Source organism: Anomalospiza imberbis, chromosome 18, assembly GCF_031753505.1.
Source record: "Anomalospiza imberbis isolate Cuckoo-Finch-1a 21T00152 chromosome 18, ASM3175350v1, whole genome shotgun sequence".
Taxonomy (NCBI): Eukaryota; Metazoa; Chordata; class Aves; order Passeriformes; family Viduidae; genus Anomalospiza; species Anomalospiza imberbis.
The window spans coordinates 694038-721347 of NC_089698.1; the positions used below are offsets into that span (position 1 = coordinate 694038).

The following is a 27310-nucleotide window of genomic DNA, read 5'->3' on the forward strand; positions in this document are numbered from 1 at the left end:
TGGGCTTTGTCCAAAGCCTGCTGAAATGAGGGTCTCTTCATTTCCTTGAACTGTCCACAGCTCAGAGCTTCTAAATGCCCAGTTCAGAGTGTGACAAATGCCTGTTTGTGAACTCTGGGAGTGCAATTGCCAAAGAGCAAGTTGAGGTGCAGAAGAGTTTTCCTGGTGTGGCCTTGGCTTTGCCTTACCCTCTCCCATTCATCACCAGTAATCCCGACACTTAGCCCTGGCATAACATCCATCTTCACATATGTAATTAGTATCACACCTACAGGCTCTGTTTCTTTAAAATAATCCTTTGATGAATACTAGAGATATTAAGCATGTTATTAGAAGGAGATGGTGCTTAGAAGAAGGGGAAAAATGCTGTGCTTCCTGACTGCTTTGTTCTTTTGAATTATTACATGGTAGAAAAAAGAAAACAAAACCTTTTCTCTCTTCCAAAAGAATATACAAAATGCTGCTACAGATTCGATTGAACTATTTCAAGTTCCAGTAGTTACTAAAAATCCAAGGCAGAAAGGAAAGGCAACCTAAAACTCTCAAAATATTCAATAAACTCATGGCCCAGGACCAGTTCAATACACGACAGCCTATAAACATCAAGGCTGGGAATTGAAACAACCTCTTGGTATGAATGGCCAGACCAGACCTCTCTCCTTAAACTAAGCAACTACAGTAACTGGCAAAGTTTTATAGCCCTAACAAGATCTTTAACAAATTAAAGCCACTGGAACCAGGACTTTGTTCTTTCTTTTCAAGCTGCCCACCTTCCCATTCCTATCCAGAAATGCCACTGCCCAATGGATGGTTTTAATTCAGGTCCCAGAATGGTACAAAGCTTAGTGTTCGTACAATAAACCTTTCAAAGAAGAATTTAGGTTTACTGGAGCTGTTTAATTGTTGTAGAAGCTCTGCCGTAATGAAGAAAGACTTCTGTCTTTCTGTATTTTTGTTATAATTGACTAAATCTATTAGAATATATTCATAGCTGAGGGAAGACTGGGATCCCTGTGACTGCACTTATATTTGCATTATTTATGTAGCAACAAGAACTAGATAAGGCAGAGAAATAAGATCCTTGATCATCATCTCCTTTGATCATCCCCTTCCCCCACTGCGTGCACAGAGCACACCATGGAGGTATTCTGGTTCAGAACTGGGGTTCCACGGAGCACTTCCAGGAACACCACACCAAAATGCTGCCTTTGAGCCTTTACTGTGGGCTGATTCTGGTGGCTGGGGCAATGCCAGTGCCAGGTATCAGCCTGAGGGTGCTGAGCTCACACGGGCAGTGTAAGCCCTCCTGGGCTGCCCTCCTGCTCGGACACCCAACGTGCAGTGCAAGCAGGACAAGGAAGCATGAGCGATCAGTCCAACCTGAGCACATACCTGAGCACTCTAAGCTGCTCAGGCAGAGCAGCTAAGGACCTGCCCCAGTTCAGTTTCCCCTCACAGACACAGCAGCTCTCAGCAGAGTCCAGCTTCTGTCTGCTCCTGCTCCCCCAGCGAGGCAGAGATTCCTGGGCAGTGCTTCCCATAGTGTGTGAATGTTCAGGCATTTTCTCTCTTTCCTTCCTTTAAGAACCTTCTGTTTTCTGTGGGCTTTCACTGTTTCAATTCCCAGCTAAAGAGAGATGCCCCCAGAACACCGGCAATGATCCAAGGGAGCCCCTTTGCATACAACTGTAAGAAATACACAGCAAGGATTCTGCTTCACTCTCGGCTTAGCGTTCAACTAAAGAACACATTTCCCAAACTGTTTTCCCAGTCTGTTCACGGAAGCTCTTGGGTTTAGTACGAAGCTATCAAAAAGTAGAAAATTGCTATCAAGACTATGCATACTTAAAGGAAAGGGAAAGCACATTCCCATCCATAATAGGATGTAAACCATGGCAGTGAGCAGAAAGAAAATGCTGGGGAAATCCCTTCCCATTACATGTATGACATTTGGGTTTAGCTCTAGATGGTTTTTTGAATTCATTGTCAGGTTTGGCATGTGCCCTTCTGCTGCTTACACAGGAGCCTAAGAATCAAACAGAAATTCTGAGGATGTTGTGCTTGAAATCAGCCCCCGTTTGTTGGGGAGCTTTCATGGCCCAGGTGTAAAATCTCCAATAAACATTAGACATAGCTCATATAGACAAAACCACCCCTGCTCTGACAAGATGTGAACCATGAGGCCATAAAGTACAAAGAAGCAGCTTCTGACATTGAGACACACATGGTATTCTTAACTGACACCCATAAAACTGAAATTAGTCAAAACACATTCTTCACCCAGGCTTGAAGCTTGGAGCATTCACTGCCCACTGAATAAAAATACCCACAAAAGAGAGAACTTCAGCTGATGAGACTAAACTTTTGGTCTCCAGAGAAAAAAAGAATTGAATTCATCCTATCTTTAACATCTGTGCTTCTTTGTCATAAGGTACAGACAGAATCTTGTAAAATAATTTTGTACGTGTACTTGGGCTTGGTTACTTTTATACCTGCAAAGCTGTGATTGTACAGAAAAATCCACATGAATATCTATTCCTATGTCAGGGATTGAACACCTGTTGATAGTCAAGGCTCAGACAGTCACAGAGCAGAAAAATCCCATCAGCCCTGCTGTGTCTTCCTCAATGGAACAACCTCAGGGCTGAATCGAGGGACAGGCGTGGGCTGTGAAGTCAGAATTACCCAGAGGTTTGGGCTGCGTGCTCGTGCATGAGCTGCAAGGCCCAGGATGTGCTCAGCTTGCACTGAGCAGGTGGTGCTGCAAAGGCCACGAGGGATGCTCAGACAGAGCTGCTGCTGCTCAGACCCTCTGCTCACATCTTGGCACCTCTCAGCTGAGCTCAAACGTTGTGACAGCAGCATAAGGCTTACTGCACTTAGAAAAAAATATTCATTTTCTTACAAGCTCCCCCGATAGCAATGTGGTCAGGTCGGAGCTGGAGGGGTGCAGCAGTGTGCCAGTAAAAGTTTGTTTTCTTCTGCCAAGGAAAGTGCTGTTTTCAAGGCAGATTCAATTAAAGGCAGAGGATGTTACCTTGAGGAGCCACTTTGTTTACATTTCAAAGGCCCAGTCCTCTTCTTAGACTGATCCTGTCTCATGCAGCTCCTTAATGAAAAGCATTTGTTTGGTATTACACCTCAACAGCAAATTAGATTCTTCCAGGACAGTTTGACTGTGTGAGAAAGCTTTGTGGCTGCCCAGACTTCTGCAGTGTCATTGAGATAACAACCCTCACATCTGCACTTTGCAATGCTCTTCTCAAGGAAAACACGGAAAATATTCAGATCTATTGCAAACTTACAGGATTTATCACCCCAGCATGATTTAGATAACTTATTTTCCCTCTAAATTCCTGAACTCAACCTGAAATAAATTACAGGACTGAACACTTTGGTTGTTCTTCTTACCCAGTACCTTTAAGCAATGTCCCTTTCAGACACTGACCGTGTCTGAGTCTAGCCAACAGCAGTGGCAGCTTTTTTCAGAGGAAGAATTCTCACTACACCAAGAAATGAAAACAATGGAAAAGTGACAAGGAAAATGACTGCAATCATGTTACATATTTCCTGCCTCTTGCTTCTCTTGTACACTCATTTAAAAAAAAGGCACTCTCTGCCTCTACTGAACATTTCCCCTACCGATGCCTAGAAGTTAAACTGAAAGTCTACCTGTAAGTTACATGCAAAGAATTTTTGTGATAAGGCCCAGAGAAAGCTACAAGAACTCCACTTACTTAGCAAACCCCCTGTAATGTCAAATAGCTATAAAATGTGTATAAAAACTAGTGAAGCATTTTAGTGCCCACGACTTTGATGCCTAGAAAATAACTGTAATTTCTTTGCTGAGAGACCTATACAGAGATCTATATTTTACTGTTCTGGAGTACATACCAATCCAAAACCCTCCATCTATACGCTCATTGAAATCCAAAAGCCATGCTTTCACTGTTTTATTCCTGGGATGCTGCTGCAGCCTAGTTTGGAGTGCTTGCTGAGTGAAACGTGGAAGATCCACCCCAATACACCAAATGTATTTAGAAGGAAACACAGTAATGAAGGTTTATTTCTATTCACATCTCAAAGCCCTTCAGAAGTGTTTGTCACACACAGCAACAGAGCCCATGAGGCTCAGCTGCCAGCTCTACACTCAGTGGCTGGGCTGGCTGAAAGAGGTGATTTTGGCTGTGCCAAACAAAGCTGGAAACGCTGTATCCTCAACCAGAGGAGCTTGAATGACAAGTGACTCATATTAGGAATTCCTTCTGTTCAATCAGCTCCCCTTGATGTGAGATAAAGAGACTTGATGAAAACAGACAGAATCCAGTTTCAGTCTCCTCCTGGGAGGAGTGAAGACCTTTTTTACATAGGGACAAATTCATTCCTGGCATAAGGCTTTTTACTGGAGTGGAATTATAGCAGGGATGAAAACAGGTCATCTTGTTTCGTACTACATGCTTCACATCAGTGATGAAATAAACTGGGTCTCAAAGGAGAGGTGATCTGAAGTCAGCCCTTGTGCTTTCTGTGATTTCTTTTAAACTATAAAACCTCCTAATGCTTAGTTTTTAAAATATATTAGTTTGATTTATCACAGACTTATGCAACACTCTGTGCAATGACAACCAAAAGCTTTTTGTGGAAAATAGAACACACTCTGAATTCATCCAGAGCCAGAAAAGCATATGTACCATAGCTCTCACAAAGAAAGCTGAAATCACCTGGTTTAAGCAGCCAACTGGAAGAAGAAAAAAGACCAAAACAACAAAACCCAGCAAAGGCTTCTAATCATTCTTTGTATCTCCCTCTTCATATGCTTGATTTGAGATGCTTTAATGAATCCTCATTCTCAAACAAGTGCTGGGTACCTGTTCACTGGGAAGCAGGCACATCACAGAAGTCACCCAAAGGCATTTAGGGGAATATTCAAGGACCTCAAGCACAGCTGAATATTTATTTTATGATTCTATCCCGGTCTGAACTGTAGTTTTTGTAACCTGAATATCTCTTTTGTACTACTGTGAATATATTTACAGTACTCCATAGTAATGGTTGCAAATGCTGCAGTCACACTCTCATGCAGAGCCGGCTGCACTGCTTTGATCATCCCATTATTTGGGTTATTTTACGACAGTTTTAAATGGCTGAGAACTGCACAGAGATGACTCAATTGTATCATTAGCCATGAACAGCAAGTCCATGCTAACAAGCCGTAACTATCCCTGAACAATGTAAACAGGAAGCCTGGTGCTGGAAATTCATTCTGATGATTTCCACTCTTCTTGCAGGTCACAAAGAGAGTCACAAATTAAAAAATGCCTTCACAAAGTGCCAGCTAGGAGTTTAACTGTTGCTGGACCTAAAGAATAGATGGTTTTGGCCATTCTGAAAGGTATTTTATGTCACCATTCACAACAGAATTTTGTGAAAAGTGTCCTAGTATTTTAATTAAGTTATTACATAAAAAAACTCCCAGTGATATGTCTGACATAATGCACAAAAATAAATAAATATGAAAAACCACTTCAAAATCTTTAGTACTTTCTTGAATGTGGTTATAAGCATCACAGCCTTGGTTCTGTATTTCCACGAGTTCAGAGTGAAGTGATTGTGACTGAAATGCTGCCAGGAGATTTCTCTCCACTACCCAGCCTATTCAGCAGAGTATGTGGCCTAAACTCTTCTATAATAAGGATATTCTGGAAAAAACCTAAATCTCAAATTCTGGCTATATATGCAGTGTTGTAAAATGATATGTGTTGGCAGGGTTTGGGTGTTTGGTTCATTTGGGTTATTTTGTTTGTTTCTTTTGTTCCTGTTCTTATCCCAGAAATCTTCCCAATAAGTTCCTGGGAGAGGGAGCTCAGGCAACATAAAACCCCCAATTTTTTACTGTATGTCCCAGGCAGATTGATATAATCTATAGTGCAGAACAAATTGTGTCAATAACTGTGCTTGATTTTACGTAAAAGCAACCTCTATAGAAGCAAGAGAACAAATCAAATGAAAACACAGTAATCTAACAAATGTTTCCAGTACTTGAAGGTGTAAGGTGAGCAAATTGCTGCCCTAAGGACAAGGTGAAAATCCCTAACCCCCTTTCCAAAGCAAACAAATAATAGTGAATCGTAACTTGAGGCTCGTTTCCACCATGGCAAAACATTTTGTCAGCTACCTTTTCTTCTGAGGTTGCCTTGGTTGCCTTAACTTGGTTTTCGTGCAATCGGATCCTCGCAGGAGCTCCCTCCGTGGCTCTCAGCTCGTGTTAACGAGGCTGAGTTTTCCTGCACCCATCAGTGCTCACCTTGCTCAAAGGCCCTCCAACCACTCAGCAAATACCGACTTAGAGGCATTTTACACGTGGATCAAATGTGTTATTTCTCAAAGGCACCAGTTCCAAACCCAGCAAGGTGTTCAGGGCCCTTCAGAACCCTCTGGAAGCTGCAGGTTTTCAGTGAGTGAAGATGTTTCTCCCCATGTAACTCATATTTTAAAGCAGCAGAAATTGAGGACTTCTAAAAAAGCTGGGCATAATTGATCTCTTGAAACTCACATTCAAATCAATACTGTAACTAGAAACACAATTCAGAAAATTTAAAACGTAGTACTTTGTACCATCCAGGTTAACAGTGACCAGCTGGGACAGACTGCAAATTTGTGTGTTGAGGACTGGCTCTGGTAAGGATTTATTAAGTGGGCTGAAAAGCACAGCAAAGCACCACCAAAGTTTTAGTTGGAATTTTTTTTTTGCTTTGATGAAGAAACTATTTCACTTTGATTTTAGAGTTTCTTTATAGCTTTTGAGTGGCAGGCAGCCCTTTACATTATTAATAAATGTTTTGAATTTAAAGTCTTTAAACTAAAAAGTATTTTTGGGGAGGAGCTTTGAAAAACCAAGAAATAAAGGAACTCATAATAACACTTATAAGATAAAGCTGCTTTTTTCACATTGAACTTTGGTTTAATGTGCCAGAGTCATGATTTTAATCACAAATTCTATCTAATGTTGCAATAAATGCCAAGGATGATGACTAGAGGAGCTCTGTCTTTATAAATCTCCCATCAAACAAAGTGGAAAGGTGAAAGTCTGAGGAGTGTAAAGGAGGGATCACTTCATCTCCTCAGAACAAAACTCAGTCCTGTAGAGAGGCCAGCCCAGGCCTCTCAGGGCACAGAGCTTGCGCCCTGAGCAGTGGAGAGGAAGAGCCTGGTCCAGCCTCCAGCGCCAGTGGAAAAGCTCTTCTGAAAGTGCACAGAAGCAAAGCAGTGTACCAGGATGTGAGATGCTCCATCTGGCCCTAGGGAATTCCTCCAGATCTGCTGCTATTTTCTTTTATTGATCTGAATTCCATTACTCATTAAATAGGCAGGCTCATTGCGGGGAAGAGTTTTCTTTTCCCCAGAGGTCAGAAGCAGCAAAAGATCTGCTTGTGCTCCAAGCCCTGAGCACAGGCAGAGCCCAGGCAGCTGTGCTGGTCCAGAGCTGAGCCCCGGTGCCCATCCACATGAAATCCTCTCTCCAGGCACAGTAACAGCTCACACAGACATTAAAAACATCCTCTTATCGACGAAGCCCCACAGGTACAGCAGAACTGTCTTCAGAGAGCAGGAAAGCTGGGAGTGTTTGCCAGCTCATAACCAGCTGGGGGCTGCAGAGAGGGGCCACGTGAGGCAGCTCCATGGAATGAGAGCATGTGGGGACACTGCATGAGCCACTTCTGAGCCAAGGCAGGGGATGAGCCACTTCTGGCTCTAGGAGGGCGAGGGTGTGAGGTGGAACCAAAAGCCCTTCCTTGCCTAATGGTGGTTTTACTCCTGCAGCTGCTAAAGGATGGGGCTGACAACTGCTCCTGCTGCTGCAGAGGTGGCTCCTGATCACTCTCCTCCCCAGATCAACTCTACACCCACCTAACCTAACAGCTCCTTTGGTTGCATCAAAAGAAATGGAGGGAACAAATGGTGCTTGAGCAGCTGGTGTCCTCCTGCCCAGGGAAGACAATCTGTCACCTGCGTGTTCTGAATCTGCCTAAAGCACCCTCTGCACCCAGACAGGGATTCACTGGAATGTCATACTGGATACCAGCATGGTGTTTAAGGGTCAGGAAGGAGAGATTTTCAATAACTCTATGACAGAAAGCACACAGAGGTTATGTCAGCCACCAAAACTGCAGTGGACTTTGGAAGAGGACCCATATTTCCCAAAGGCTCCAGTCTCACAGGAAAGGGAGGCATTGCCATCACCCCTGCTCATCACCTGCTGTGGGATCATACACTATGAACTCTTCAGTGAAGCACAATTTCAGTTTGCAGAGATTTCTACTTGAAAAACACCTGCCAGCCATCATTCCCATCCATGGGATCACCAGGAAACCTCTTAGGGATGTGCAGCAAGGCTTTTAAGCCGCCTGCATGGCAGCAGAAGTGTGAGCAGCAACCAAAGGTCTCAGCCCACTGCAAAGCCCTTCATGACTGTCAGTAGAAGTCAAGTTTCTTGATTCCACTCCAGCAACACATGGCAGAAACGGCAGCACTCCTGTTAGAACCTGGGCTGCCGTTCGACATGCAGGAAGTTCATGTTGCGGCAACATAAAATCTTAATGCACGGTAATAAATACCCCGGAAATAATTTAATAATATGTTTTGTTTCATCATAAATTGACAGGAACCAGTGAATTAAACAGCCCTCTCTAGGTCTTTTCACATGATAACTCTCTTAATAATTGCAGAGTATTTCACCTTTCACAACATAAGGGCTTTGTAAAGTACATTTTAACTTAAAAGAGCCTCAGTGTTTCTGCAGGGTTTATACAGATTGATCTGCAGTAATCTATCTAGAGTTCTTTGCCTTGATGAGAGATATTTAAAGTGGTCCTTACTGTATTCTGAAGCTTCACCCATTGAAAGAGCTACTTCTGAAAAAGCCCATGATGTACTGGGTAAAACATCAAGAGCAATTAGATTTAGCGAAATTATTCAGAAGAGGGCCAAGATCAAATAAACATTGCTTTTCCACAGCAGAGGGGAGCAGTCTCTCACTTTTTGCCTAACAACAAGGTACTGAGGCGGTGTTGCAGGCAGGATGGGGCCAGGCTTTGATCTCTGCAGGGGGCTCGTGTTAACCACCACTGCGAGCTGTCTGCAAGCCCACAGGTCAAGCAGGTATTTTTAGTTCTATTTTCAAGACGTAGAAACAGACTTTCTCTCATTTCAACGGCAGGACTATTCATTTTGGGCTGGGGAGGGAGGGGGAACTGCAGACAGATATATTGTTGAGATAAATCAAAACAAAGGAGACATTCGATATTTACCCATTAAGAAAATACAGAATACTTCCTGTGTGACAGAATCCCTCCCACCCATTTCTACAGCTATATCCCTCGTAAAAGTTAACAGGGAAGAATTAAGGGACAACATTCCACAGCAACAGTCCTAAGCACTGCAATAACAATTTAAATTGAGCATTTTGGATGATTGCGGCAGATCATTTCAGTGGTCATTGAAAGAAATTAAAGAGAATAATTCAAAATTCATAATACTGCCAGGATCAGAACAAGCTATTGTTTAATCCAACATATAAAGATAAAATAAAAATAGGAATGGAGACATGAATTCTTGGCTTTTACTGTAGCTAAGTATGATTCGAGTTCCTTAAGGCAACCTTAATGTCCAATGTCCAATGAGAATCCCATCTCACCTTCTCTCCTGCCTTTTCCCCAAGGACACTGAGCAGGGGAGACAGAGGCTCCACCTGTTTCCTCCCTTCCTCCCCTGCAAAGGTCTGGGTTAAAGGGTTCTGGTGAAAGCTCTACTGGAAATAGCCTGTGTGTGGTTATGCCCCCAAGCCTGCAAAGCTTGCACACATGAGATTCCCACCGACTTGGATGGGAATTTTCTGCATAATCATTTCAGTGTCTGACCACAAAAACCATAATTGGAATTAAAACATCAACTGAATTGTTAAAAATCCAGAACCTTGGCACCAAGATAATATGGTTTCACTTTAGACTGAATATATGACATTTACATCTATATACTATTGTATGTGATCCTGGGCATTTTAGTAGATTTTCATCTACTTCACAGAAAGAATAAATTAAATTTTGCCCTAAATGGTGTAGTAAGGATATTACGAACACATACCTTAAATCAAAGCAAATTGTCCCCCCAACACCCACTCACCCATGAAAATTATTTTTAAAAGTACCGTGCAAGCCACAACTTTTTCCTCGTATTTATTATAAAAGCTTTCTTTCCCTTAATGTTTGATCTAACTATAAAAGGCAAAAACTGTTTTGTTAGTAAAGCTCAACCTTTGGCAGCCAGCAAAGTGACTAAATTTCCTACAAACAACTTCAGTTACTCTTGTGTTTACCAATGTGCTTGTTTCCCACAATCCCTCTGGGAGGAGATAATGTCCCTGTGCAGATGTTCAATGTTATAATTGGGCAGCATTCAGCAGAAATGTCATCAGTGACACAACACTTTAACAATAAAAGAAAATGAAACAGACATCACAGGGGACTCCCATTTCAAAGCAAACCTTCAAGGATCCGAACAGGAAGCATATTTTCCATATTACAAGTTCTCATTTAAATTACAAAAGTACATTGGCATTTATTTCCTTAACAGATGAGTTTATCACCAATGAGTATCAATGGCAACTGAAATTACAGTTCCTTTCATACTGTGCTTCTTTTGATAAGTCCTTTCCTTTACTTACAGTCTCATGCAGATTTCTTTTCTTCTGACTGTAACATCCAATGTTTTGCATAAATATAAATTTTCGTTGTACTAAAGTGCTGCCATAACACTTTTTCTTTTGCAGGACAGCAAGAACAACCCATTTCAGTGGCCTCGTGCCAAGTGCCACTTTCCAGTCACCTGTAGCTGAGTGCCTGCTCTCGTGGCCTAAGAGACACAGGGAAAGGGCAGAAGTGGCTGCACAATTCCTGTGTTTGCTGTTGGCTGCAGAAGTTGAGGTGACAACGTGACAAGTCCCAGGGCTGCTCCCCAGGCTCAGGGAACCTGTGCTGAGATGTTGTCCGTGCCTGAATGATTCTGCTCACCTGCCAGCAGCGCAGACAGGTAACAACAGTTATTCCTTTCTAAGCACTGTGACCACCCACTCAGAAATCTCAGGCTCCCTAGGGACATCTCCTCTGAATCCTCTCACTAATAACCAGCCCTGTGGAGACCTAATGGGCTGGAAAAGCTGGGAAAAGCAATCCCACAAACTAATACTAGGGGAAAAGGTCTAGAGGTGTGTCTAAATCATTATGAATCCTGGTTTTGTTCTCAGATACACATTGGGTAACTCTTACTATCTTTATTCACGTAAGAATCCTGAGAAATTCAGAAACTGAGCAAAATTCAGCTATATCCCAGCAGCTTCATCCAGAGGACAAGTGACACTGGGTTTTCTACACACTCTCCCAGGATTTACAGAGTGGTGCTTCCTGCCCTGCTGACTGAACGGTACCAGGAGTGTCTTTAGGTGGGTACCACAGGCAGTCTGCAGGGAAGCTGTGGGGCACACACCGCAGCTGAGGATACTCCCACCATGCACAGCATAATCCTGGGCCACTGGAGGCTGAAGGATGCACTGATTAACTCAAATTGATGAAGCAGTACCCAGTTATTGTCAGATGCCAAGCAAACCCAGTGTGTAGCAACATCTACTGTGTCTCACCTCTTATCCCCATGTAGAGCAGGGCACAATGTCAGAGTCCCAGATGTCAGCAGGTCCAGAAGGATGAGCCTCAGTTAAACTTACCTTGGCTGGAGAAGGTTTTGCATTTGGCTGCAGAACAAACAAACAAATCTAGTTCAGTGCACAAAAGAAAACTTTGAAGTAACTTTCTTATGCAGTCTGAGGTACAATGTGCTAAAGGCACAAATGAAGAATTGCAGGAGTCCGTACCTGAGGGGGAAAGGAGGGAGCATAAATTGGAGCAGGGAATTCACACAGTATACTTCCCTTCAAAGCACCGTGTACATTTGCAAGCCTTGCAGCTGTAATTTGCATTTTTGTCATAAACATTTTGGTAGCACAGTGGAAAAACCCCAGAGTATCCAGAGTGCATCCCAGCCACTACGGCTTGCTGCACTGTGTCTGCCATAGGGCTGGAGCCTGGTACCCTCCACAAAGTCTGGAGGGGCTTGGAGAATATTCTTACTAACTCAATGCACCCCACAGTTACCACCACTCTGTGGGACTTTCAGCTGCTGTAACATTTTTCTCCAGAAGAATTTCCTTAGAATTTCCCTAAGTTTTCCTGGCCCTATCTACACTTTGCCCTTCTGGAAGTGTGCAACCAATCAAATGCTGATAAAAATTACAAATTTATCAAATGAACAACATAGATAGGAGGAAGAACTCTTTCCATCTCCAGAATTCAGTCACCAAACCAACACCCTTTATGCTGCTGCATTCCCACAGAGTAACAACAGAACGATAAAAAAACCCTAAAGCAAACGCCTATCCTGTCTTTTCCCAGCAGAGTTTCGACCCTTCCAAAGGAGACATTCCTGAGATTTTATGAAGTCCAGCAGGAACTTGGTTTTGTTATTGAACTTATGTGGAAGTTGAACAGATGCTACCAGCCAAGGATGATGGTTTGGAAAAGCTGTGAGAGAAATGCCATTACATGCACACACATGACCTTAATGATAGGGAAGGAATAAATAGAGAGCAGCTGCCACCTCCTCTGCCCTCCTCAACCCAAACCACCTGCAGACGTGGCTGCTTTCTTAAGCTCCTGCTGCTCTCACTATGTCTGTGCCCACCTTCTCCAATCCTTTCATCCAATTGCATTTTCCTCAGCACTAAAATCAAATACTTGTTCAAGGCTCTGTGTAGGTGAGGGCAAAATTCCATCTCTTACTTCATGTTTTCTGTGCTTCTCCAATCTCTCTCCTGAAGGCTCCCTTAATCTCAACTCAGGCTCCATGCCTTCTCTTCTGCTAAGTTCTCACACTGACAATAAGGTCAGAGTTTTGTCATGCCCTGTTCCTCTTTGCTGTAGAAAACCAATCTGCAGACTCTGCAATGCTCTCCTTATGCTGCTCCTGTATTTTCCCTTCCTTTTAACCTCTGGCATAATTGTCATAATGTGTGTTTTAGTGCCACTAGCCTGTTTCAGCACCACCAACTGCACGGTTCTGCTTCCTCTAGTTCGGCCCAAACCCCACAAATTCAGTGCCATTGGTGTGTGACATTTGTGTGACAGTGGGGCACAGCTGGTGGCTGAGGAGAAAATTATCCCATGTGGACCCAAAATAGATCATACAAATCCTGAGAGGAAAGGGGGAAAATAGGAAAATGGCAGTGGGGAAAGGTGAGAAATAGTAAATAGGAGAAATTTTGTGTGGAGGTTCTGACCATGAGCAGGTCCTACACCCATTACCTACTCCTAAAAGAGCTGACCCTGACTCTGAAAATCTTTACATTTTGAAATATGAAAGGTGTTGAGAACAGCTTCAGAAATTTGCCTTAAATCCTCTACCATAGTAAAATGCATGTACATCTGTGCTCGCCTCAGCCGATGTTGGGAAGTTTGATTTTTTTTTATTTTTTTTTTTTTTTTTAGCTGAAAAAGAGACAACCAGGCCTCTAACAGACCCTCTTTGATCTCACCTGGAAGGAAAGTTCTAATCTGGCCCTGAGAATCTCCACAGTTTAGGCTTAGAAGACAAAAGAGAGGAGAATGTGAAAAGAACAGGAAGCAGCACATAAAGCAAATGGGCTTAGAAACGCAGCCTGGTTCCCAGGAATGGCACCGAGTGGAGTTATGTCCTTGGAAGGTTGTTTTTGAAAAAAAAAAAAAGCTGTCTCAGAGATGTGCCAAACGCCCTGCTTTTGATTTGGGTGGCAGCAAATGGGACACGACAAGTAGAGCAGAGCAGAGCTGTTGCACTGCCCACAGCAAAGGAAGTCCCACTTAGGGGAGAGCAGGAACAGGAAAGGTGATAACCCCCGAAAGTGCCCACCCACAACAGAGGGTTTACAGAAAACAATGCCTGGGAAGCTGCATCCCAGAGCACTTTAAGAACATTTATCCAAACATACACACACACACAATATAAAAAAATCAGTGCTTCTATGAGTCTGTATTTTTGTTTTTCTGCACACACAACAGAATTTTTTACATATATGTTTGTTTGTAGTTCTTAAATCACTGTCAAAGGAAAATGTAAGAAGTTAAGAGGTATTGAAAATCTGTAATAGAAAATAACAGTAGCTGGTCTGCATTGGAATCTGTCCATTAATTAGATTGTTCTGTATAGAATGTTATCAAAAGAATTTGTGTCTGATGAATGAAATATGGGGTGACAGGGACTGGTTTTGGTGGGGTATTTGCCTTTAGCAATGGATTCACTCAGTTACCAGAAGTTTCCGTATTTACTTTTCGGTTTTCCCAAGTTCCTTTTAATCTACCCTTTTCCTCAGCAGCCTGAGGACGTGGCACATACCCACAGCTGGCCGGAGGCCCCTGCTGAAGAGCACGCAGGAGGTCTCCAAGGCAGAACTGGCTCCTCACAGGGAACCTGTGCTGCTGCGCCCTGCACCAGAGTGGTCAGGAAAGGACAGTGGTACTGCCACGAGACTGTGTCAGTGCACGGGCACAGCAATAACCAGCACTTTGTGTGCATGGTCCGAGGCAAACATTGCCACAGCAATAACCAGCACTTTGTGTGCATGGTCCGAGGCAAACATTGCCACAGCAATAACCAGCACTTTGTGTGCATGGTCCGAGGCAAACATTGCCACAGCAATAACCAGCACTTTGTGTGCATGGTCCGAGGCAAACATTGCCACAGCAATAACCAGCACTTTGTGTGCATGGTCCGAGGCAAACATTGCCACAGCAATAACCAGCACTTTGTGTGCATGGTCCGAGGCAAACATTGCCACAGCAATAACCAGCACTTTGTGTGCATGGTCTGAGGCAAACATTGCCAGCCCTGGAGTCTGCAGCCTTCCCCGGGGCCGTGGTGCTGGTGGAACTCGCGTACTGCTCCAGCACAGGGCTCACCAGGCTGCACACTCAGTCCTGAAGCACTGCTCCTCCTCAGCTCGGGCATCAGGGGAGGAACTCCACCCAGTTATCTTTTCTGAAGCTTTTTAATCCTTTCTTCCAGTTTTATTAACGAGCTGGTGGCCAGGGTACAGCAGTAAATCTCTCCACCTTTCAAAAGTAGGTTAGCAGCCTGGCTAGCAGTGATTCCTCTCCAGCAATCCTACCTCCTCCCCAGCACACGCCCTTTTTAATTGCACATTTTCTAAAATAGCCTGAGATCAAGATCAACAAATGGTCTTTTTGGTGCCAGCACAGAAACAGGAATATGTCAAAACGCCCTGCACAAACTCGCATATCTGTGTGCATCACAGATGGGATGTTTATATGCCTGCTTTTAAACTAATGTGTTTCCAAGAACATTTTCACAGCACAACAAGCTGCTGAAGCTTTTACCACACAATATATTTTTCTGTCTTTACTTTTTTTTTTTTTTTTAATGGGTGGGGTTTTATTGAATTTTTTTTTTTTTTTTTTTTGTGTGTGTGTGTGCTTTTGCTTTTGAATTGAAGTTGCTTGGGTTGTTTTTCACTCTATTAACAAAGCAAATCCTGTTTTACTTGTTTACCCTCAAGGAATTCTGCTATTACAGTGATTTTAATAATTTTAATTGTAGTGCAAATGTATGAAAAATGTCTTTCTAAAATACGAGCTGTCTTACAATAGCACAGTGGTCCATGTTTGTGACCTGTTGTATTATTACTTGTAGAGTACTTGGATTACTCCACTGCCAGAACATACAGTAAGTTTCACTTCAGAGGAGTCTGCCAGATAAATAAAATGTTAAAAAATCAAAATTAAAAAATGTTGTCAGTGTTCTGAGTGGTTCTGGTGCTCCAGGCACTGGGAATGTCCTCCCAGCAGCTCGGTGCCTGGGGTCCCACCCTCCTGCACACTGGACAATGGGGCTGCTGGTGGAGAGATGAAGGCAGAGGATGAACGGCATGGGAAGCTACAGAGAAAAGGTTCAACAGTTTGCCAGGCTTTCCACAGCTTGCTTGTGGAAATTTTCAACACTTTTTCAGATCACAATCGAGATACTTAAGCTTATTAAAAAAAATTAAATATATATGTAACATATCAGGCTTAAATTTTTGCTTCTGGCTACACTGAAAATTTAAGTTATGGAGTCATCAACTAAAGAAAGGCATATCAGTTATATCAACATACATTATATTTTTCTCACTAGAGGGAAAAGCTTTGTCATAAAAATATAAATCTTGCAGTTTCACATGTGAAACAGAAGGCAAATTAAACTAATAATACACAGAAGCTCTGCTATATGTATGAACTGAGAGGCATTAAATAAACAGTCTCCTGTTAGCCAAAATATTGTTTCAGTTAGTCAGATGTCAACACAAACCTTTGAACTACCTCTAAACTGACCCCCTGTAGACAGGAAGAGAATCAAATTTGCATCAGGATAGTAAACATTAAATTAATCTTGATTTCCAGAGGTCAAATTTATATTTTTATTTTGATTTACTGGATATCAAGTGTCAGTGCAAAGTGAATGTCAAAGAACATTAGTTTTCAAACTCCTGAAAAGATGAAGAAAGCCCCTAGAGCAGTGAGCAGAACAGATCATGTTTCCTGTTCCAAGAGATTCTCGTTATAGAACTTTGATGGTAAAATAAAACTCTTTAATCTGGGGCATAATCCTGAAGATAGCATGCTAAAACTTGAAGGACACCAGCATGCAGATGTTCTGATGTTTTTAACCTTGGGCTACCTTGCTTGCCAAGAAAATTTAATCTCCTGACATGTACCTTCATGAAGAGTCTGCTGCTAATGGTGTCTGGGGGACAGCAAGGCTTCCTGCTGGCAGTCTGATCCCAGAGCTGCTGCCGCTGCTGCTCGGGGATGGTGGAGAACAGAGCACTGGGAATTTCACAGGGCTTTTGCAAAATGGGAACCTGGCCTGTGGAAGTTTTCTGAAAAACCTTTCTCGAGAACCCTGCAGTCTCTCGTATATTGAATAAACAAGTTAAGGAGATGTTTTAGATCTGTGCACCTGACATGCAGTGAGCAGCTCTGGTGGGGGTAGTCACCCTGAAACCAGAGATGCCACTTGCCAGTAAATGAAGCACACATAGAAGGCTTTACAGAGCTGAAGGCTGTTAATAAAAACCTCACTTTTACAAAAACCTCCTGGGCTGTATACAATCCTTCCTTTAAAACAAGTAAAAAATATGAAAACTGGCTGCTAACCAAAAAACAAGTTATCTTTGAATTAAATAAGTATGCTTTTTAGAGGGATCATAGCAAACATTTTGGTATGTAGCCACTTAACTACGACAGCAGTGCAGAGTGAAGCACACCTGGAAACCCCACACGAGGAGTGAACTGGGAAGGATTTGTGCTGGCCACTGTGCTGAAGTTAGAAATAACCTGTTTGTGGTTTAAACTGGTTAAGAACCACTGAGCCCAGCTTTTGGCAAGGTTCACTGGATCCTGCCCTGGCGGGAAGGACAGGCAGTCACAGGCACCCAGCTCGAGTCTGTTCCCTGTGCAGATCTCCAGAGCCAGTTCTGAATGAGGAGATGTGTGCAGATCTGACTTCAGTGGGTGTGAGAGCTGAAGGAATTTTCCACGCAGCTCATTCCACAAGAACACCAAGATGGAGAACCCAAGGAAAGTGAAGGCAGCAATCCTATCAATTGCACTTGTGAGCAGCTCATCTGATTAAGATCTCAGTTAAGCAAATGCAGTTTCCAACATTATCCATAAATCCATCCATGGAGTTTTCAAAAACCCAGCCTACCTGAGAGAATAGAACCAAAGCCAGTAAAAGACTCATTCTATTCTAAAACTCTGGGAGGTGGCCATGGGACACAGCTTGGACCCACCCATTAGATCTGTACAGCAGGTCAGACACACCAAAGTATTTCATGTAAAGCCCAGCTTTCAGGATTTCACCATTTTCTGGTAGGGAGGTTTCCACTGTTGGTAATTTCTTTTAAAAGGCCATATTTCAGGTTATTCCATACAGAGTGAGAAAGAGATGGACTTTATGGATTTTGGGAGGTAAATCTTGCAACGATTACAGAGCACAGCTACAACAATGAAATCGGTCAGAAAGCCGGCTGCCGGAGATGCTCGAATTCCTCTGTAATTAGCACATCGGTAACATCCAAATGCCAAACCCTAGCAACCTCGAGGAGCGTGCAAAGAAGCCGAGGAACACAGCAAAGATGTGACATCAACGTGACCCTGGCTTTTTACACAACATCGGGCAGCTGGAAGACTGGTGCTCCTGGAGGAGGAGGAATGGGGGAAAGGGAGCAAGAATAGCTCATTTTATTGCTTGGAAATTTTAGTATTTTTACAACTGGGACTTTCTCAGAGTATTCTCACTTTTCGTTTATTCTACACTCCAACAAAAAGTGGACTTAAAATGCAGCCCATCAAGCAATGTTACTCTCTTAGCTGATTTTTTTGCTTCTGTGTTGTTCTAGAAAACTTAAAAGCAAGGACTACATACACTGCATAGATCCTTGTGGAATGCCAAATTAGAGAGGATAAGGAACACAAGAAGGATGCTGTACTTTAAGAAAAGTGAAAAATCAAGAAAGCAGTAAAGCTGGGGTCAGGAATTCAGTTGGCCCGATTTTCTTCAAAGGTATTTTTGTGTGTATGTGTCTCCTGCCCTTCCACAATGGAGCTGTAATAATTTAGCCCTTTATTTGGCTCTGCAGAGCACCAAGGGATGCTCAGTAAATCAAACAGGTGTGAAGTGGGTGCAATCAGCCTAACCCTTGCTTTCCACATACAGAGGTTTTGTACAAAGAAACTGTGGCTGAAATGTAGGTGTTTAAAATTAGATTCATTTTAGAGACTGAAGGTAAAAAACCCTCAAAGGACGTGAAGTGTTTTCTACTAAGTCTAGATGTCACTGTCAGATTTCTCTGAATTAGAGGATTTCTTGGGGAATGTAGATACTGCTGTAAGGGTGCAGAAAAGCCAAACATGTATCTGCACCATTCACAAGGCAGCTTCTGATTCCAATCAAAGCAAGCCAGGACTAACAAAAATGGATGATATATAACAAATGGAGAAATCAAAAGGTGGCAAAGCTTCTTGCTCCTTTCCCTGGCTCTGTGCAGCTAGCCACAGGCATTGTGACACCTTAATGCCATTCAGCAGCTAGAGGTAAGTGATCTTCCTTTCCTGCAGGCTTGCTGTGCACTGTGGTTCTGTAGTTTCTTCTCCATCTTTCACATTATTGCAGTATGGGGTTATTTTCAAAAAAGGCATTTGATTTCTCTTTTGGTTGATCTTGTCTCAAATTAGATTCTGAACCTGTACTTTAGCAAACCATCTGTTCCAAGGTGTCTGATCAGCGCTGTGTCCTGATCCCCACCGAGGAGCTGCTGATATGAATATCAGCAGTGCCCATTGGCAGTAATCACTGAGCCTGTGCCAGGGAGGCTGCATTAATCCAGGACCATTTCTGAACCACAGTCTTATCAGTGCTAACTAGACACAGCTCAGTGACTTCAATTCAGCTTTGCAAATCAGAACCATAATGCAGGTTCTGATTCATTGTACGCCTAAGTCTGGAATGATTTCCTGGTTTCAATTGTTCCTAGGTTTCTAAAAGATTTATAATTTAAATGGGAAATGTTCTTACTACAGATAAGCAGGGTGATTGTTCCCTGTTTGTTATAGTAGGATATAATTCCTAAATAGAGGGAAGATGGAGCTCGTGTTTTATAAGGAGAGAACACTTGTTTGTGCTTGGCTGAAGCTGTTATTACACATCATTAGGACTTAGTGAGGCACAGATGCTGAATGGATGTGGGAGGATATTCTTATTAAAACGGTTTCACATGCCCCAAGCACAGTAGCTGCAGCTCTGAGTTGCTGGCCCTTCTTTCTGTGGTAGCAGCAGCCCAGGATCCATTCCCCTGCCGGGTTAGGGGCAGTGTGACTCTGGCTGCTCCCCAACCATGGCTCACCTGCACGGGGAGGTTTGTGCTTGACAGGCTGGACAAACCAGTGAGCTTTATAATATTAACGTATAAACAAACGTTAAAACATGCAATACAAAAAAGAGATAACATAAATGGGTACTTCTAAACAGGCAGTCGTGTATCACTGCTTTCTCACAGGCAAGTTCTTGCTGACTTGTTCCCAATTCTGCCCGAGCTGTAATCCCCAGGAGCCAGCACTGAACACAGGCTTTGCAGGGAGCAGTATCTGTGATTGCATCTGCTGACTAGAAAATATGTAAGGGCCGTGGTCCTTTCATCAGTTCTGACAACAAAGCTGCTAAAACAGGTTTAACCTAATTATGATAATCAACCAGACAATTTAAAAGAAAAAAAGTAAGTCAGTGTGGAACATCATAAATGCCAGCAAAGAAAAAGGTGAAAGTTCCTGAAAGAAACTTAAAAAATCTGTCTAAAAAAATCAAACCTTACCAAGTTTCTGGGCTCTTAAGAATGCCTGCCAACATTTCCACTAATTAATTAATTAATTTTGCCATACCACATCTTCATTAAAGAATAAAAAAAAACAACTTCAACTAAAAACCACCAATAAACCTCTATTTTCTATTTGTCTCTTTGCCTTTGTGTTTAGAGTCATTGATAAGGGCAGCTGAAGAAAAATAAAGTGCTATGATTTGTGGAACCCACTCTTCCCGCTGCTTTGCAGCCACTTCTGTGGTGGAACCAACAAAAAAATTACTCCCCTACAATTTTTTTTAAAGGCCAATGGAAAATAACCTCTGATCTAAAGTAATCACTGGAGGAACATTTGGCATATAGTCTGTATGACAACAAAATGAGCTCCATCAAAGGAAGGACAGCAGGAAAAGGAACGTGGGAGAAGGGCAGGGAGCATCGTTATAAATACAATGACATTAAACTCCACAGTTTGGGGCAGAAGGGCTGATACAGCCAGGAGAGAAACAGCTGAACATGATAAAAACTTCCCTTTTTAAAAGGATCGTGCTATTAGTTTCTAAAACATAATCTGTGAACTGGCCTATCAACACTTAATCCTATCAAAATATGGATTAAGGGCAGGTTTGGCTGGATTATTAAATATCTAAATTACATCAGCTTTATCTGAAATCGTGTCCCTGACACCCCACAGGAGAGAATTTGCAAATTCACTGATAGGAGATGGAGCTTTCACTTTTTAATTTAAGCTGAACAATTTCACTTCCTGGAGTCAGCCTGGCATTTCTACCCCTCAGTGCAGTGGCTTTGGAGTGCTCGAGTGCTCTCAGATGGAATTCTCCAAGGTATCTTTAGCTCCTGTAGATAGCGAGAAACGTAAGGGAAGGAACAATTCTATATACATCTCTTTATAGTTGTTTTCAAATCAACCTTGTAAAAAGCACCCGTGTGCCAGGCTCCAGCACGGGAGAAATGCTTCAGCGTTAGGGAATGTCGGGATGCTCACACTGCCCCTCTGAGGCCACGCTACAGCACGAGAAAGAGATGGTTTTAACAGCCCCGGCTTCCTTCATTCCCTGCAAGGTAACAGCGAAGGAAAACTCATCTCAGGTGCTTTACAACTGATCACGGGAAGCTGAAAGTAGTGTAGACACTTCTTAAATGCAGTCCTGTGTCTTTTCAAAAACATCTTAGGCCTTATTAGAAATCCTACTTCTCTGTTGAACACTGAATAGACCAAGGAAATGCAGTCTCCATACAAATTTCTGAAAGTAAATCCTTAATTTTGTACCTTTCATATGTACAGACAGTTGGAAGACTGGGAATATAGAGAAAATTAAGACAGAACTCCTGGGTGCAAAGATGAAGAACATTCGGGTACCTGTGCTCACTCACATCAATCCCATCACTTTTGCAAATAAACTGCAAGTTTGTTGATAATTCAGTATTTTTACAGGCAATGTATAAGCTTGTCAAACATCTCAAATTCAGAAATGACCACTGGAACGAGCAGAGAAATAGCTGTATGCTGCAGAATTGACCTGCAAATGTGCAGCAAGTTTGAGAATATGGGGACTGTTTAAAGACCTGAAAATACACTTTTCCAGAGGGTCTTCTGCTACAAGAATCCAAAGGGGGTTTTGGCAGTTTTGGAAATGCAAAGCTTTGAACGTGTAACCCCCTTTTCAGCTGATTGTACCACTTGCAGAGTGATTTTATTTACTCCCACTTCCCCGGTCGTTTTGAGGATTAATGTTTTCCAGAGAAAGATAGACACTAGCAGAGAGAAGGCTTTATTCTTCCACAGAGTTCAGTGAGCTGGGCATTTAACTTGTCTCAAAATTTACCCTTCTTAGCTGCAACTTCAAAAAAAATCTTAATCTGCAGAAGAGGAATAATGGAACTGTTCGACTTGAAAGAGGCACTGGGAAGATCTCTCCTCTGGGGACATGCTCGTGCTGCCTGACAAGACCAAAGGAATAGAAATGAAGAGACCAAAGGAGTGGAAATCCCCAGTGTTTGTGACATCCCTGACACGAGGCAGGGCAGGAGCACATTTCCCATGGCACCGCGTGGCTCTGTTTATTAGGACAGGACACAAGATGGGGACACAACCCGCGCTGGAGCTGATGGCAATTACGGAGTGGGCGAGGTCAAAGGCTGCCGCTGACGGCCAGAGCTGCTCTTGGGGGGAAATGTTCCCTCTGCAGGGTAATGAACGCAGGGGCAGCCAAAGCTGCAGCCATTTCAGCAGAGCAGCCTGCGCCGAGGGGACGGAACAGCCCAGGCACGCTGTGAGCCAACACATGTATCTGAAGTGCACGGAACAAACGAACGGCACAATGGGCTTCATGTGCTGCAGCTCATTTCCATCTCAATGTCCCACAGATACCCCCTCTGCTGACTGTGCCCAAAGGATGTGCTTTCAACTCAGTTACAGTCTCTTCTATTCTGTTACAGATTCCATTTCTATTCGTTTTTATGTCTGCAGACTCCTATGTCACTTTCAGAATCAGGGAGGATTACCACACTGCCGGGGGGTGCTCAGCTGAAATGGAGCATATGGCTATTAATATAATTATGAATCTTTTGCTTTAGGCTACATTAGATTGCCTTTGGGGTTCTGATTCTTAAGAAGAAAGGATTGAACTATAGTCACCCTCCTTTGGTGCTGAAGATGTGGAATAAATAATCACTTTTAAACTTTTTTAAAAATTTTAATTATTATTTACATGCTTCATTGAGGTAACCTTCAACATAGCAAAAATTTAGACAGGGTCCTGACTCATCACATTATCTGTGGCACATTTAGCTTTACGCATCTGTTTTTGTTTGCCTTCCTTAGAAAAAAGTTCATAATACCTTTCTAAGGCTTTGCAATTTCAATTCATCGTAATACAATTCATATTTGTCTTTAGAATTGCCTGTTTTTCCTCAGTTCAGTGTCTGGATGCACTAATGTCCTTTTGTTGCCTGTTACAGCAAAGATGAGTTACTTTCTTGAAATAACATATTTCAAAGTATTGTATCTTGGGTAAGAATAAACCGAAAAGCATTGGTCTGCAAAGAGAAGATAAATTAACATTTTATAAACTGGGTAACTTGACTTGCTGAGAGCCAATTACATCAAGCATCAGTTGAAATCAAAGCTTCAACTTCTCTCTCCAATACACTAACTAGCTTGAATTTAAAGCATCAGATAAACGGGGCTGGAGATTTGCATGTGTGAATGAGAGCTGAGTTAGAAACAAATCTGAAGGGTTCCAATGTACTGAAGATAAGCCTCAGATTTTCACCTGACACCTCCATCGAGCTGGGGAACAGGACACAGAGTAGCCAAATTGTGTCAGGGGTCTGGAAAGTGTCACAGGGTTTTAGGGCAAATGGAAAAGTGGTATTTGGAGGGATAGATTTACACAGAATTACAGAACTGGGTTTTCTAACTTTTGTCTCCACTGACAATCCCCCTTTCTCTTCTCAGTAAAATGAGAATAAAGGAATTTTCAGGGAAAGGGATAGAACTGAGATTGCTTAGTACTTTAAGTCCCACAGCATGAAAAAACAAACCCTCCTTTACAAGTGAGAAAGAAAAAGAGTAAGAATGAAAAGATAGATATACTAGAATAAGGGAATGTAAGCAGATGCTGAAGTTCTGGAGTGGCTCTGATTTACAAGGAATTAAAAAGATCCAAAAAGAAGATGCGGTGGAGCCTTTTTTTTTTTTTAAGGCTTCACATTATGATGATTACTCGATATCTTTCCTCAAACAAGAATGACAACCTAATGTGACTGAGCTTAACTGAGAGCCAGGAAGGGAAGGTGAGTGATGGAGTTGGAGTACGTAGTCACCTGAAAATGAACTGTCAGCAGATCCAGGTGACAAGGGAGAGATTAAAATCAAGCCTTATCTCGTACCTGGCCCTGTCCTCAGGGAACTGTGCTCCCGAATACGGGGTTGATCTTGTTTTACAGTTTGGCAGTGCTCAGTGTAGACTGAAACCACTGTGATATTATATAAACAACCCATTGAGCTCACACAGGGCTGGACATCCCAGGCAATAATACCCACTGAAAATACAGAAGTCATCAGCTAATTGCAAACTGCAGAGCTGCGTGTCTGAGCAGGCCCTGGAGAGTGTTAGTATTAATCTGCAAGTGCAGGTGATAATTCTACACAATGAACTCTGCTGTCTCCCAAGGCAAGCTGTACATTTTGCAGGTACCAGTTTGCAAACTGAGAATCCAGGCACTACTATTTATAAATATCTCAGGTGTAACCTCATTGCAAGAGACCTGCAGAGCACCTTAAGTAGTTTATGGCACATCTTGCACAATATTTCACAAAGCTCACTCACATTTCTAAGGTCTCCTTCAAACTGCCGCAGCCTGAGTGCCATGCCCCACATACAGTGGATTTTCAAAGCAGCGTTGGTTCAAACCCATGATTTCCCCTTCCCTCCCGAAACCAGAGGCACATTTTCCCTGGAAGCGACACTTTCTCATAAGATCTTATTTTGATATGTCTTTTCGTCCTGCCATGTTTCACCACCCAGCAGCACTCTGCTCATCTGCACTTCAATGGCAGAATTCACCAGAGGTACAGGTTTAAATAGCACATCTTGAGATGGGAACAATGAGGGGGGGGGGGAATGGCTCTGCAATAAATAAATAAATAAATAAAGTCCTATCACACACTTAAAGCCAAATGCCTGCTGGGACTTAGGTTCAAAAGCGCATTTGGAAACTGATCCCTTGAGAAGATATGTTTGTTAGGGTGTTTGGCCGCAGGATTTAAAAGGATTTGCTTTTAAGCTGTTACTTTACTGCAAGTATGTGACTGGAGGCCTCAGGTGTGAAAGTCCTTTGATAAAAGGGACCCGTGTGTGCCAGATAGAGTGAGTGAAAAGCATTAACACTCACAGGAGCGGGAAGGGGAAAGCAGGGGAAAGATGGGACAAAGTACATCAAGTTTAAGGCAAGCAAATGCTTGGAATGCAAGAGGGATGAGAAACCACAAAAGCCCTTGAACTTCTTGCTTTGCATATGAAAGTGATTATGGAACAAACTCTCAAGGAACTGAACACCAAAGTTACAAAAAGGGTCATTTCCAGTTAATCAGGTGAAGCCCATCTGGAACCTGAGCACAAAGCCCTCCATAAAATATTACGGCTGGAAGGAACCCCAGGGGTCATCCAGGCCTTTTGCTCCAGTGCAAGATCAGCTCTGCTTAGGTCACTCCAGGCAGACAAATGTTTGTCTACCTGCACTTAAAGACCTTCAGCGGTGGAGACACTGCCGTTTCACCGCAGGAAATGTGTTCCAGCGCTTATTCCATTTCCATCAGAAAGTGTTTCTCAATGTCTGACTTGGATGCTTTGTGCTGCAACCCATGCCTGTTGCTGCTCATGCTGTCTTGTAGGGGATAAAGAGAGGAGCCTAATCCCTTTCTCTTTGCCAATCTTTCAAGTATTTGATGATCCTTTGGTGTCTGAGCTGCGTCGGTCTCATCACGCTGCACTCCTCACACGCTGCTCTGGTTCCACAGCAAAACTGCATCTGCTCTCTTATCAGATTATCTCTGCAGCCTTTGCATTTTAGAAGTCAGGTGCACCATTTTTCCCTAACCTCAGGATAATTCTACATTGTTTCCTCAACCACTCCCCTATAACAGAGAAACCTTTCTTGCATCCCAAAATCTGCTCTAAGAAAAACTTCAGTAAGCACAGAAATATGCAAAACTCACACTTCCCCACAATTTGCTTGGCAGTGGAATTGAGCACTGTTTATTCAGTGCATTTTTAGTGCTCTGAAATGGTTACAACTGCCAAACCTGTGGGCTGCACTTCCAGTCTGCCAGATACTGGACAGATTGATGGTGATTCAGTATCAAAAGTTTATGCTACATAGTATAGTAAATATATCTATTGTTTTGTTTCCACTTGAAAATCCTGAAGAACATCTGAAACTAGAAGTAGGCACATGGAGAAAAAAAAAATGGCAGTCCATGTTGCATCTAAATTTAACCTAATCTGGAGTAACTACATGCAGTCCTAGAACAGAACCCTTAATTCCTCTAGTGAAATAGCAAGAAATAATAGCACTACAACTTCTGAACTACTTCAGGTCATTCAACCACATACTTTTTGTCAGGACCCATCAATTTCAGAATAACAAAGAATTCTCAGTTATCACGACTACACTTATCTGTGAGTGCAACCACAAATAAGTTACGGGTGCACAGCTTCCATGAAAAATCAGACTATTGACCTTCTGCGTGAGAATGTTCTCAGGGGCACTACTGCAAGAGGCTGTCAAACCGTGTAGATGTCTTGCTCTGGAATGCTACATATGCATTACACTGACGGCAGGAAAAAGAACATTATATTTGTGTGACATTTCATATTCTCTAGCAACTAATTCAGAGCTGCCTTTCCAAATAAACAGTGCCTATCCTGTTACACGTTGCTCTGCAATCAAGACCAAAGACCGAATTCTTTTTGGAAAGTGCAGGCCGGTTCAGCTTTGGTGAGCAGATGCCGCTCACGCCTGTCACTGTTTGAGGTCCGAGTGAGGACGGCATCTCTCCGCTAAGCCGAGCACCGCCGTGGGTGCCCGGCAGGAGCCGGTCCCGATGGCCTCCCAGGCTGTCAATGCTTCAGGTTCCAGGTGAATTTGGCATCTCTCACCGCCGCTGGTGCCCGCTTGGAGCCCGAGTCCCGCATCGGTCCTGATGTTGTCCCAGGCGGTCACAATTTGAGGTGCGGGATGAATTTGGGGTCTCTCGCAGATGGTCCCGATGCTGTCCCCCGATGCTGTCCCAGG

The 27310-nt window shown here is 42.9% G+C and overlaps 1 long non-coding RNA gene across 2 annotated transcripts in view; it reads right to left on the reverse strand.

The window, feature by feature from the left end:
- LOC137484485 (uncharacterized) overlaps positions 1 to 27310 on the reverse strand; it is a 53664-nt gene that overhangs the window by 12449 nt on the left and 13905 nt on the right. Inside the window, exon 3 of one of the 2 annotated variants that reach the window (XR_011004897.1) lies at positions 11690 to 11800. This is a non-coding gene — a long non-coding RNA (uncharacterized lncRNA). Of the gene's footprint in view, positions 1 to 11600; positions 11801 to 27310 lie in introns of those variants that run through there. The other variant, XR_011004896.1, reaches the window with a different exon arrangement.